This window comes from Scyliorhinus torazame, chromosome 1 (assembly GCF_047496885.1).
Source record: "Scyliorhinus torazame isolate Kashiwa2021f chromosome 1, sScyTor2.1, whole genome shotgun sequence".
NCBI lineage: Eukaryota > Metazoa > Chordata > Chondrichthyes > Carcharhiniformes > Scyliorhinidae > Scyliorhinus > Scyliorhinus torazame.
This window is the reverse complement of record NC_092707.1, coordinates 275102870-275114893: the sequence shown is the minus strand read 5'-3', so window position 1 is coordinate 275114893 and position 12024 is coordinate 275102870. Positions and strand designations below refer to the sequence as shown.

Genomic DNA, 12024 nt, shown 5'->3' with positions numbered 1-12024 from the left:
AGTCGATTCCAACAGCCTTTGCGATTGCCTAGGCCAATATCAGTGATTGGCCCAGCAGGGAACTTGGACAAAATGTTGGATTTTATCAGGTGAAAGGAGGCTCACGTGATTATAAATCCTGAAGCAGACACGGTCCAAACAGGTATTGGATATTATGTGCTCCTTTGCTATTTGAATATTTCACTTTACCCAGTCGATTTCCTTTGGCATTGTTCACATGTTTTTAAACTGAGATTTAAGGGGCGGGATTCTCTCACCCCGGGGACGGGACGGAGAATCGCCGGGACGGACGCGAATCGCGCCACGCCGCCGGTCTGCCGATTCTCCGGAGAGCGGAGAACTGGCGCCATTCACGCTGGCGCAGCGCCTGTCGGGGGCCGCTCTACGGGGCCCCCCTGGCAATTCTCGGTCCGGGATGGGCCGAGCGGCCACGCTAAAAAAGCCGAGTCCCGCCGGCGCCGTTCACACCTGCTCTTAGCCGGCGGGGCTTTCGGCGTGGATATATCTGGGGGAGGCCTGGTTGGGGGAGGGGGGGGGGGGGGGTCCGACCCCGGGGCGAGGGCCTCTACTGTGGCTTGGCCCGTGATCGGGGTCTACCGATCAGCGGGCCGGCCTCTCGGGCTGGGGGCCTCTTTTGTTCTGTACCGGCCCCTGTAGCCCTACGCCATGTTGTGTCAGGGCCGACGTGGAGAAGGGAGACACCGCGCATGCGCGGCAATCACGCCGGTGCCACTGCGCATGCGCGCGTTGGCGCCGGTGCCACTGCGCATGCACAGACCCGCGGCGTGGGCCGCTCCAGTGCCGTGCTGGCCCCCTGTAGGAGTCAGAATTTATGCTCCTGAGGCCATGTTGACGCCGTCGAGAAACGCGACAGTGTTTACGACGGCGTCAACACTTAGCCTCAGGATCAGAGAATCCCGCCCAAGGTACTCATATCACATGATGCTTTTGGCTATTTGCTTCATTCCTCAATCTCTTCAGATCCTAATGGGTCTTGTTGAACCTGAGCAAATAACTCACCCTTGGTCTTGGGGCATGATAGAAAAATAAGTCTAACTTAATACATTAAAATAACAGCAATTCTAAATATATCTGAGGATTTTTTTCGCAAGTTTCAAATTAGAATGGACAGCTGCAATTACTGCACCCTGTGAGGATTTCAGGGTGATTCATGTGTCTCAGGAGCCCATGTGCATGTCCCAGCTGCTCCAGCTTGAAGTTGAGGTCTTCTGAGCATGATGTGTGGCTAGATTCACTACAGTGTAAAAGGGTGGCTGAATGTTTCCTGGATCACTGCAGGGGGAGCGGGAGGATGTGGTTACTCCCCCACAGCCAGACAGGGTTCAGGATAGCAAGTAGGAAGCCACATGAAAGAGGTGTGGCACTCTCAAATCAACATTCAGCTATAAATACCAGTGACAGTAATGACACCTGGAAGGAGTCCGGTCACGATCCCGAGCCTGATTTAACATTCAGGGGAGCAGGCAGGCAGGTCCCCAAAATTCCAGCATAAGGGCATAATGGAAAGGTGCAGAACATTCTGCCAGATGAAGGGTTAGAGCCAGAAATCATGGTCCAGGTCAGAACCAACAAGATTGGGAATAAGGGGATTGAGGTCCTGGACTTTAAGGAACTAGAGTGGAGTTAAATTAACAGGGCCTCAAAAAGTAGTCATCTCTAGATTTCCCCTAGGGTTACACCCCAGTGAGAGTAGAAATAGGAAGATATGGCAGGTCAAAATATGGCTAAAGACTTGGCTGGGATTTTCCATGCAACCCACCGTGTGTTTTGTGGCAGCGGAGGCACAGTCCCACTGCTGTTGACAGAGTTTCCTATTGAATGCACCCCTCAATGCCGAGAAACACGTGGTGGGGATGCTCTGTTGGTGGGACCAGAAGATTCCGCTGGTGTAAACGGTCGGAAAATCCGGCCATTATGTAGGAGGGAGGGCTTCAGATTCCTGGGACATTGGGACTGGTTCAAGGTGGACAGATTGCACTTGACCAGAATGGGGTCCAATATCCTTGCAGTCAGGTTAACCAGTGCTGTGAGGGAGGGGTAGAATTTGATTGAGCCGGAAGTTGGGCAACAAGATGTAGTATTAAAAAGTAGAAAGAAGATGACCAGGCCAATGCAAGAACTATAGAGCAGTGATTTTTTTTAAAGTTTCCAATTAAGGGGCAATTTAGCGTGGCCAATCCACCTACCTTGCATTTCTTTTTGGGTTGTGGGGGTGAAACCCATGCAGACACGGGGAGAATGTACAAATTCCACACGGACAGTGACCCAGGGCTGGGTTCGAACCCGGGTCCTGGGTGCCATGAGACAGCAGTGCTAACCACTGCGCCACTGTGCCGCCCTGACTATAGAGTGGTAATAATGAGGGATTTTAACTCCCCCATTATTGAATGGGGCAGTGACTGTTGAAAGGAAGAGGAGGGAATATCTGAATTTTGTTCAGGGGAATTTTCTTGCTGAACAGGTTTCCTGCTCATTGAGGAAGAAGACATTGAAGGATCCAATCCCCAGACTTGAAGTGAGTCAAATGGTAAATGCCATAGGAGGGGAGCATCTCAGGAATAGCGATCATAGTATCAGATAGATTAGTTATGAAGAAGGACAAGGAGCTTTCCAGAATAAAGATACTTAACTGCAAGAGGCCTAATATCAGAGAATTGATGAGTGATTAGTCCTGGATAAACTGGAGCCAAAGAATGATCAGCACAAATATAACGGAGCAGTGGGTGGAAATAGGCGGTCTTATTGCTAGCTCACAAACATGGTCAGAAGCAGGTCTCAAGATCGAATAGGCAACAAGACCGCAAACAGACTGGTTCAGCCTCAGACCTTCACTCTGGGAGGGCTGGAGTTGATGACTAGCAGACAGAGCTTGTGGTGGGGACTGAATGCAGTGGCCTTGCTCTTTTGCTGAGCCTGTACTGGAGGAGGATGTAGGCAGGCTGCTGAAACGGGTTGACTCCTGGCAGATGAAATTGACCACAGAAATGTATGAGGTGATACAAATTGGTAGGAAGCATGGAGAGAGACCATGCATGGTGCAATTTTAAAGGCGATGCAGGAAGAGAGAGATCTGAAGGTGTTATTGTACAAATCTTTGATGGTGGTAGGACAGGCTAACAAATCATTTGCTGAAGTATATGGCATCCTGAGTTTTATCAATAGAGTTATAGAGTAACAGGACGGTGTGCTGAACCTGTATAAAACCAGTTTGGCCCTGGCTGGAGCATTGCGTGTAAACCTTGCCACCACACTTTAGGAAGGACATGAAGGTTTTGGAAAAGGCTCAGAAGAGATTTACTCAAAAGGCTCCAAGGAGGAGGAATTACAGGTACCTGGATAGACTGGAGAAACTGGGATTGTTCTCCTTAGAAACAAGAAGGCTGAGAGGAGATTTGATTGCCGTGTTTAAAATCATTAAGGGTTTAGATAGGGTAAATAAGGAGAATTTTTGTCCAGTGGCTGAAGGGTCGATGAGCAAAGGGCACAGATGGAAGGTGATTGGTTGAAGAACCAAGCGATTCATGTGGGAACATGCTTTCATGCAACCAATGGTTACGATTTGGATTGCATTGCCTGGATTAGATGTACAGATTCAACAGTGAGCCCTCAAAGTGGAATTGGATATATACTTGAAGAAGAATTTTTTTTAAAACATAGGACTGTGGGAAAACATTAGGAGAGGGGGACCAACTGGATTGTCCTTCGAAAGCATCAGTGCAGGCTTGATGGGCTGAATGGCTTACTTCTGTGCAGTAATATGCTATTATTCTTTGACACAGCTTTAGATCTCCTGTCCTGATTTGCTTTACTCTTTGATTAATACTTCTGCCACGCTGGGCGGGATTCTCCGTTGCCTGACGCTGATATCGTAATCAGGTGGAGAATCCCTGTTTATGACTGAATCGGGAGCGGCACCTAGTTTCGGATCCCTGCCCCCTCCAAAACAGCACCATCGAGGAGTACATCGCACACCATTGGGACGGCCTCAGGACGTTAACTGAAAGCCCTCCCCCGATGCTCTGTCCCCGATTGGCCGAGTTCCCAACGGCGCGGGACACGTGTCCTCTCAGTTTTCGTGAACCCGGCATGGCTGCCTCAGGCTGTGTCCAGCGCCGCCACAGTCGGGGGGGGGGGGGGGGGGGGGTTCGGCGAGGGCTGGGGGCCTGGTGGGGAGTGGCCCGGGGGTGGCAAGGGGGTGTTCAGGGGGGCACTATCTGACAGGTCGTGCTGGACGCGACCGCTGCAGGTCATCGCCATGCGCAAGCGTAGCCACGGACCCGCCAATTCTTGAGGCGTTTATATCGCGAAGGCCATGTGTTTTACTTGGCGCGGTTGCCAGCCCCTCACCGGTGGGACGATCAGTGCTGGGGCCCCGCCAATTTTTTCGGAATAAAACTAGACACTTCCTCCGGACATAGCCTCAAAATCGGAGAATCCAGCACTGGATGTTTCAAAGGTGCTCTATAAAAATGCAGTTTGTGTTGTTGTAGCTGCATAGATCATCATGTGCCCATAATACAGTCAGGGATTCATGAGTGTGGATAGGTATCGCGTTTCTGCAGGATTAACAGCTTGGATTTTAAATGCGCATTTCTGATTTTAAAGTTTAAATTAAAGCATGCTTACGGTACATGTAATTATTTTTCCAGAGCTTTGGGACTAGCAGGCTGCAGCTGTGTGTTTATGAGCATCGATGTCCCAGTTATATTACATAATAGGAAACAACACCCTGAAAAGTAACAACTTTGGGAAAAAGGAGAAATAAAAGAAATTCCAAAGGAATGTTGCGAAAATGATGACTTTCAATAAGTCCTTGTCAGCTCTCTTCAGGATGTCCCTTCCCCATTGTGCAGTTTTAATCGCAGTGTTTAATGAAAAGTAAATGAAATTCACAACCTGTGATGCCTTTGAGGTTGGTGTTGTCTTACCTGCAATGGTTGACTTTTGCCAACAAATAATACTCGTAAACATCTCAGTACCATCTGGTGCCAGCAATCAAATTCTGCACCGTGTCAAGACAAGGCTATTTAACATGACTGAAGCACTGAAGAAACAGGACCGCCACCGGCAAGGGCTGATATTCCACAGCTCAGGAATAGAGGACAGAGTAACAACCCATCCTCAAAATTTACCCAATTCAGAGATTATTCGGCACGCTGATGTAATTACAACAACTTGCATTTATACGACACCCATAACATTGTAAAACATCGGCAGACACTTCACAGTCGTATTCACCAGACAAAACCTGACCTATACCACGGATACATTAGGACAGATGGCTTCATCAAAATGGTAGGTTTTAACAACTGCCTTAGAGGAGAAGAGAGTTAGAGGGGTGGAAATGTTAAGAGATGAAATTCCAGAGCTTAAGTTTCTGGCATCTGAAGACATGGGGTTGCATTCTCTGCAGCCCTGCGCCAAACACGATGGCGGAGAATCCAATTTCACGCTGAAATCGGGCCCGGTGCCTGTCCGGCGATTCTCCGGGACCCGAGAATCGGCGTGTTCGCTGAGCACTCCGCGCAGCTGGGGAGCCATTCCCAGAGGCCCACCCAGCGACCTTCAGCTCCCGACCGGCCAAGCTCCCGACAGCGTGGTTCTACCTACCTATTGCCGTTCGGGAAGCTCGCGGCTCAGTCCGCCGCCGCCCTGGTGGGGGGGCGGTGGTATTGGACACAGGGGGTCCTTATGGGCGGCCGGGGGACAGATCGGGTCAGTCGGATCTTCGGGTGCGCGGCCAATCGGGGGGGGGCCTACATTTTTCAGCTGCCTCCGCGGTCCAAGTCCGCCATGGCGCTCAACGCGGCCACTGGTGGCCACCGGCGTGCACATGCGCAGATTCTAAACAGGAAGTGCGGGGGCCCGTATCCGCAGCTAAAGCTGCGTGAATCATTCTGGGTCCCTGCTAGCTCCCCTGAAATTGGGTGAATTGGCTTATCTTTTTTATAGGAAACTCCGGAGTGAAACACCAGCGTTTTTATGCCAGCGTGGGGACATAGTCCCATTTTGGGAGAATCCAGCCCATGGATGTCAATGTTGGAGCAAAGAAAATCGGGATGCTCAAGTGGCCAGAATTGGATTACCATTACCCTTCCAAACCATATCCTGAGAAATCGTAGCAATGGCTGGGAATATTTTAGTGAGCTCCATTCCCGTACCAGCCTCCCCGAACAGGCGCCGGAATTTGGCTTTTCACAGTAACTTCATTTGAAGCCGACTTGTGACAATAAGCAATTTTCATTTCATTTCATTTCCTTTGACCTTCCCTGCAGATCTGGCCAAAGCCCCATTTTTTGTTTCACACAGGATTCACATATTTAGTAGGTTTACTTCTAGCTTTTCTAATCCTTAAACTTTGTTTTATCAATGAACGCGGTTAATAAACCTATTGCAGGCCGAAGAATCATTCTCCCCCAGCCCATATTTCACGTTCCACCTTTTACTTTTAGTCACTTGGTAAGACAGAACTTGAATATTGCTGAAAAGAGGGACATGTTGCACTCATCAGGACAATCACAAAAATGTCAAATTTCAAACACTCACAACAATTTATATTACAGGAGAAAAGGGTGCTGATTGATTGGCATTTAGGATTTTGATTGACCTGCAGCAGCTGCAGTTAGGTGTGACTATGAATCCTAAATGTGCTAGCAGCTGCACTAATAACCAATTTAAGATAATCAGTTAAGCTCATAACGTGACTCACTTGCTAGAAGTGACATACGTTCATTCACTGGAACTCACCCCCTGCAAACAAAAGGAACATGTTCAAGCCTTACACCTTTTCTTTCAATTACCTGTAAGCACGGGGAGCCTATAATTCCCCTTGCAGAAAGTAAGCAATATTTTACTTTTATCTCTGCTCTCACTGTGATATAGAAGTGAAATTCATGCATTAGACCACATCGCTCTTTGATTGCCGGAAGGGACACAATAGACCAAATGGCTTTTTTTAGTGCCATAAATCTTTCTATGTTTCTAAAGAAGCAATGTCAGCTTGGATTCTATGGAGACCAAATGCTGCCGACATGGAGAATGGTGAGGAATCTTCCTTACAGCCCACCCTCCACGAACCCCCAACACATATATTGCCCTTTGGCCAGGAGCCTTGCACACATATGCCACCAGCTACAATACCCCCATAAATCTTGTGTCCAAGTGTCTCACTATGTCCTTTCTGTGTCCCCAAGGATAAAGTGGGGCATAATTGCCGGGAGCACCAGAAGATGGGAGGGGGCATCCCAGATATTCGCGTTAACACCCCCTCTGAGGAAAGGGCCCTGTAATTTGTGTGTGACCGAGGAGAGGGCAGTTCAGCATGTGGCAAACAAGTGAGAGGCCAATGCAACGCAAATGTCCCTATAGCAAGTGAGTAACCTCTCTCTCACAGACCAGTACTTCCCAAAATCTCACTCCATGTCTTTTGTCTTGCAGGGTTATCATCAGATGAGGCAGGGCCATCCGGGGTCGCTGTCCACCATCCAGATCCCAAGAACACCCCGGAGCACCACTCCGGGGAAGACATCGATGTCTCACCACTGCTTTCACCTGCACCATCCACCATTGCAGAGACTATCACCTCGGTGGGTAATGTTAACAATCAGGCTCTGGGGTCACTCTCTGGTGAGCGCCACACACATGCTGCAGCACATCAGATGGAGACAGGGACTCCGAGGGGGCAGACGGTCAGAGGGCTGCTGATCCCAGGAAACAGCTGTCATCAAGTCAGATGTAGCGCTCTAATTCTGCATCAGTGATAGGATCATATTTTCCAGAGCACTACTGCCTCACAGCGCCAGGGATCTGGGTTCAATACCGGCCTTGGGTGACAATCTGTATGGAGTTCGCACTTTCTCCCTGTATCTCCGTGGGTTTCCTCCGGGTGCTCAGGTTTCTTCCCATAAGCCAAAGATGTGTTGGTTTGGTGGATTGTCCATGCTAAATTGCCCCTTAGTATTCAGGGATGTACAGGTTAGGTTACAGAGATAGGGTGGGGGATTGGGCCCAGATAGAGTGCTCTTTCAGAGGGTCGGTGCAGACCTGATGAGCCGAATGATCTTCTTCTGGACTGTAGGGATTCTATGGACCAGTAGCCCTCAGAGCATTTTGCATGGTTCTGTGAGCAGACAACAGTCGCAACAGCCTGTAAATTGCAGCTGGAGGGTGGGTTTAAATGAATTTATGCAGCAATGGAGGTCTCAACCAGGGCACCCCGATCCCAAGGGGGACACTGAGTGCACGCACCTGCTGCAAAGGCATTCCCCCTACTCCCTGAGGTTGAGGCTTACACCCACCCAGCAAACCCAAAACGTTTCAACGGTTTGCTTACCTCCTTGTTCCCCCTCAACGGCCATGGCATCTGCCCCCGGCTGAGCCTGAGCCATCCCGGCTGCGATGGGTGGAGCATAACCAGCATGGGGCGAGGGAGGGCGGGCGGCGGGCGGGGGGGTGGAGGATCGGACTCCTAGTCCGCTAATCACATTTGTATACATGTAAACCGTGGTTTTACATGGTGCCGCCGGCACAGGTACTGCCGCCACCAGCAGGGAATCGCAGCATCGCGATGGGTCTGGCACTTGGCCCGATCCCGTTTTTCAGGCGATGCTCTTTTCTCTGCCCGGCCGGGAATCCCCATACCGGCGTCTGGAAATGGAGAATCCACCCATCATCTCTCACTCACTAAACTACTGGTGCAGCTGTATTTGTGAAGCCAGTGCAGCTATAACAGATTATAAATAGTCTTTGGGTTATCACTGCAAAACTCCATATCTAGTGTCTTCTGCATTAACAGATGTAAACTGAAAAAAACCCAGATGGAAACTGGACGTTGTTAGATATGCCAACAGGAATTAGACATTTTAAATGATAAAACAATCGCACTTTGAATGCAATCTGATTCTAAAGCAGAGACATTGGGGCCTAACTTTACTGGCACATGGGTGACAGGCTGGGAGATGGAAAGGGAGTGGTGCTAAAATTGTGGGGTGCCACATCGGGACTGAGCCACAGTTGTGCCCTTATTCCAGCAGCGGGACTGGGTAAAGAGCAGCTGCGTGTTGCCAGGGAGCAGGCAGCTGATTAGCAAATTACAGGGGCTGCCATCATTTTGCGCAGGACAGCACGATCCCCTTTCACCGCTGGGGAGACTGGTAAGCTAAATGGAGGTGGCCTGTGGCAGGCCCAGTGGAGAGGTGCTACGGAAGGAAGGGCAACCTTCTGAACTCCCGAATGGGTTCCCCTAGCATCGACTCGTGGCCCCCTGCATTTTTCCTTCAACTCCCCTGCTCATGCGCTCTCCTGAATACCTCAGCAGCAACCACCTCTCCCAGTGTCGTTACTGAGGTTCCAGCAAGAGCCTTCTCGCCACCTTTAGTCAGATGGCAGGAATGGAGGCGACCAAATGGGAGGTCACCAGAGGTCAAATAGCAAGTTGAGCTCAGGACCCGCTTGCAACACAGATTCAGGTCACTGAATGACAACAGCAACACAAAATGAAACTAATGTGCATGGAACTTCTCAGTCAAACAAATTTAATAGAACTCATTCATTCAAAAGATTATTGTTGATATTAATCTTTGTGAAATCCTCTGATGGGATTTATCAACTGTTTGAACCTCAGAACTAGCACATACTTAAATTAGTTTTCAGGGCGATGGTGGCATAGGGATAATGTTACGAGACTAGTAATGTGAAGGCCCTTACTAATGCCTACAGAATCCCTGCAGTGCAGAAGGAGGCCATTCAGCCCATCGAGCCTGCTCCCTACTGCACACTGAAAGGGCACCCTACCTAGGCCCACTCCCTGCCCTATCCCCATAACCTGCCTGACCTGCATAACCCTGGACACTAAGTGGAAATTTTATCATGGCTAATCCACGTAACCGGCACGTCTTTGGACTGCGGGACTTCTGGTGACAGCCATGGAGTGAGTGGTCGCACATTTGGTGGCTCACACTTAAGGCAGATTTTTTTGGTCTTTTCTCTGCCCGAAGGGCAAAGTATTTGAGGGCAAACATTACAGGAGTGCCCGGGGAAGGTAATACTTCTCTGGTGTGGCTGGTGCATGGATCAGCGAATGAGAAGTGCCACGAGAAAGAAAATGCTGTTTGCTTTCTCTGGAGGGTTTTCGTGGTGCGCCACAGCGAAAGATGGTGGAGGGAAAGGGGCTGAACTGCCTGCCTAGTAGTCGACAGAGCAGTTGGTGGAGTTCCTGAATGATAAGATTCAACAGCAGAGGAAAGAGGCCCTGGAAGACCTAGCCAAAGTGGTGGAACTATTGAGATCTGGTATTAAGCAGGTTGAGCAGACGCTGGAGTGCCAGAGCCTGGCGATCCAGGAAGTGGAGGAGTCAGTGGGGGGGACACAAGGAGCAGTTGGCCTCGATGGTGGCTAAGATGGGTTTGAGGCGAGAGAGTGAGAAAAAGCTGAGGGAGAAGGTGGCAGACTTGGAGAATCACTCCAGAAGGCAAAACCTAAGGATTGTCAGGATGCCTGAAGGCATTGAAGGTGTTGAGGCCGCGGTGTATGTGGCAAGGATGCTGGAGGAATGGATGGGGGAGGGGACCTTTGATCAGCCCCTGTAGGTGGACCGAGCACACAGGGTGCTGAGGAGGAGGCCGCAGGCAGGCAAGCCGCTGAGGGTGATGGTGGTGCGGTTGCACCAATTTCTGAGCAAGGAGAAGATCCTTCGATGGGTGAGGCGGACAAGGAAATGTACCTGGGAAGGGAACGAGCTGCAGGTGTACCAGGACTTGGGTGCGGAGCTGGCGAAGAGGAGAACCGGGTTTAACCAGATTCAGGCTGCCCTCTTCAAAAAGGGGTTAAGTTTGGGGTATTATTCCCGGCCCGCCTGTGGGTGACTTTGCAGAAGCGATAGTTTTATATGGACACGCCAGAGGAGGTGATGGAATTTATGAGGGACAATGAACTGGGAGGAGTGTGAGGACATTGAACTTTGGCGGAATTTTGTGTGCTCTTTAAAGTGTTTAGTGGTGGCTTTTCGGGGGCAGGTTTTGACGGGGGAGCCACCGGATGGTGAGTGTGCCTTTTATTACTCTTGAGGGATAGATGGTTGGGTTAGTTGGGGGAGGGAACTGGAGGGAGGAAGGATAGTTGGAGCCTTGGGTGGGGGCCACCATGCTAGCTGGGCGGGCTAGGTAATGGGAATGAAGTGAGGATTTGCCAGGAGGAAGGTGTGGGGGAGGGAGTTGGCTTTTTGTTTGAGGGAGTAGTTTGCTGACATGGGTGTGGTTGGTGTGGCACAGTTTGGAAGAGATCGATGACAGTGGACATCCGGGGTTGGGCCTGGAGGGGTGGATGACGGGGGTTGGCCCAAAAAGAGGTTTGGCTGATTGGCGGGGGAAGGAGGCAGGGGGCCCCTCCCAACCAGGCTGGTCACGTGGAACGTGAAGGGGTTGAATGGGCCGGTTAAACGGTCACGTATGTTCACACATCTGAAGGCGGAAGTGGCATTTTTGCAGGAAACGCACCTGATGCTGGGGGATCAGGCAAGGGCCGGGATTCTCCCGCAATTGGCGACGCCGGCTCCAAGAGTGGCGCGAACCGCTTCGCTGTCGGTCAACCCGGAAGTTGTGGAATCCTCCGCACTTCCGGGGGCTAGGCAGGCGCTGGAGTGGTTGGCGCCGCGCCAACCAGCGCCAAAGGGCTGCCGTGGGCCTGCAAGAATTGGTGCATGCGCAGAGCCGCCGGCATGTTGTGGCGCATGCGCAGAACCGGCGCAGTGTTTCCTGCGCATGCGCAGGGGGTTTCTTCTCCGCGCCGGCCATGGCGGAGCCTTACAGAGGCCGGCGCGGAGGGAAAGAGTGCCCCACAGCACAGGCCCGCCTGCAGATCGGTGGGCCCCGATCGCGGGTCAGGCCACTGTGGGGGCCCCCCCCCGGGGCCGGATCCCCCCCGCGCCACCCCAAGCACTCCAAGCCAGGTCCCGCCGGGATGGTCCATGTCCATGTCACGCCGGCGGGACTGGCCAGGAACGCGCAG

The 12024-nt window shown here is 51.1% G+C and overlaps 1 protein-coding gene across 3 annotated transcripts in view; it reads right to left on the bottom strand.

The window, feature by feature from the left end:
* The window catches only part of snap25a (synaptosome associated protein 25a), a 286229-nt gene that overhangs the window by 213875 nt on the left and 60330 nt on the right, over positions 1-12024 (bottom strand). Inside the window, exon 1 of one of the 3 annotated variants that reach the window (XM_072506388.1) lies at positions 8354-8376. The exons of the other annotated variants lie outside the window; for them this stretch is intronic. The gene's annotated coding sequence lies outside the window, so the exon portion shown is untranslated. Of the gene's footprint in view, positions 1-8353; positions 8377-12024 lie in introns of those variants that run through there. 3 annotated transcript variants of the gene reach the window in all.